We start from the raw sequence: 2,510 nt of genomic DNA, 5'->3' as shown, positions 1-2,510 counted from the left end.
GACCAACCATTCCTCAAAGTTTTGCCAAATACAGTGAATGTATTATATTCCTGAGGTAGAAAATCTTAGTATTTAAAAAATGAAAATTGTGTTAACAGTTAATATATAATTTTGAACTTATAAATGATAACTCAATTCAACACAGAAGTGCAAAAAGGTTGATGATACATCGTACACAAAACTAACACTGTATACTTTGGTTCATTAACGAATGTTTTCTCATCTATTTCACATCGACCAACTTTTCAAAAAATCTGTATGTATTGATAAAGGAACCCAGAAATGGAAACAATGACAAGCCCGTTTCCTTTTTTTTTAGATGAACACTATTGAAAATTTGGCGATTTTTAACGTGACGGTACCCAAATTGCACCTATTTTGACAGTTTTTTCACCTACGTTTTTTTATGATCAAGAAAAAAATATCCAAACTGTGTTTATTTTGAAGCCCTATCCTTCTTTATTGTATAGGTACACCAATTTATTTGTTAATCCATATTGAGTCATAAAAAAATGGGTTTGAATCAACCTCCAAACCTTCCATAATTCTGTAATGAGGAGTACCCAAATTGATCCATGCTTAAATTCACATCGTCAAAAGTCTAATAACCGAGCTTTTGTTTAATTTTTTCAAATATTTTGAACAAATGGATATTAGTCCATGCTCACTTTTCATATTTTTCGAAATATATACTCATAACATATTGTATTTGCTTATTTTAAAAAAAGATGACGTTTTGATGACGTCGCATGGTGACGTTTTCGTACATTTTGCTTTTTCAGTAAATACTGTGAACGTTTTGTGTAAATCTAAATATGTTTACCTATGTTGAGAGACGTGCATAGTATCATATCATAAAAATTCAAATTGTTTAGTCTCTAGGAAATCTTGTAAGAATACCATTGCTATTTTTTCTAAATAGGTGCAATTTGGGTACTGGGTGCAATTTGGGTACCCTTACGTTAGATGTTTCAGACAGTTGGTAATGCCACGTTTTTTTCTCTTAAAAAATATAAAAAAAAAACAACGTAAAAATGTTTAAAGATTTAAACCAGTTATATGTTATGAAGTTATAAAAAGACAAACAAAAGAATTTTGTACTGGCAATAAAGGGTTAAAGATACCGTATAGCTGGTTATTTTCGCGGGATGTAAATTTTCGCTTATTTTCGCGGATAGAACAAAATTGCCAAAATAAATTCCGCCAATTTAAAAGTGTGCATGCAAAGGTAATGTAAAAAATGTTGAATTCGCAAAAAAAATAACCGCCAAAATATTTCGTATACCTTATTCAATGAAAATCGCGAAATTTTACACCCGCGAAAATAACCCGCTATACGGTATGATGTCGAATATATAAAAAATAGGTGTATCACAAAAAATTAAAACTATTTACATACCATTGCATTCAGTAAAGATATTAATCAAGTTCAATATTAAATCTTGTGGTTCCAAAACCCTCTCCGCTGTTCCCATGATCGACTTCTTTCGAGTGCGCATCAATCTGACTGTGCACAACGTTATGTTGGTTCCCATGGATACGTTGTAAAATTGATTTTTCATTAATTTCATTTAAATAAGTACGATGATCAGGATATTGATTACTTCTGTGAACATTTCGTAGTAACAGGGTAGATGGAATTATGGTTTGGCTTAAACTTCCTCGGCCATAAGAGGTTGTCGAAAAGAGTGAAATCAAGGATGAATTACCACTTCCGGTGAAGGTTACACGATATGATTTTAACATTGGTACTCCATCAACATAATATGGAACTCTAGTCAAAGACAAATTGTAAAGAAAAGCAAAGATTAAAATCAAAAAGCATCTCATTCTCATTCGAAATGATTTTGTGGAATAAATCTTGAACAAGCACCTAGTCCATCGTGCAGGTTTGTGTTTTTTTTTTGTTCATTTTGTGTTTGCAAGCAATCTGGTTCCTTCCAATTACATCATTCATCAGTTCTCTTTATATTCACAAAACGTTTTAATGGTGTTTTCACATATTTGTTATAATATTGTGGTTAAAATTGTGGTCTTTGTGGTGAGAAAATATTTTTGTGAATGAATAACAATAACAAAAAACAGAAAAATAGTGCATTAATGACAACAATGAAGATTGAAAATGTTGCAAGTTTGTTTTTCTCCTAAATATTGTGTTTATAGACCAGATTACTTTTCGTAATCATCTTGATGAATCGTACATGTACATTTCCGACACGTACATGTAGTAGAATTGCCGTTTTTCTTCTATCATATGATGTCTTTCAAACTAGCTCTAACTAGTCTGATACATCAGGATCGTATTATTGTGTTGTGTTTGTAAAAGTCAGAAAACTATATCAGATATATATAAAGCTGAGTATAAAATGACGACCTTTAACAATCATGTTTCCATGTTTCTTTAATAAATATATACAATCAAACCGTAAATGAGCTTCCCGTCTAGTAAATAAATTCATACAGAACTTTCTTTATCCTAGTTACATCATTTGAAATACTCATCATTATAA

This window comes from Mytilus trossulus, chromosome 8 (assembly GCF_036588685.1).
Source record: "Mytilus trossulus isolate FHL-02 chromosome 8, PNRI_Mtr1.1.1.hap1, whole genome shotgun sequence".
Classification (NCBI taxonomy): Eukaryota; Metazoa; Mollusca; class Bivalvia; order Mytilida; family Mytilidae; genus Mytilus; species Mytilus trossulus.
Note: the sequence above shows the minus strand (reverse complement) of the source record.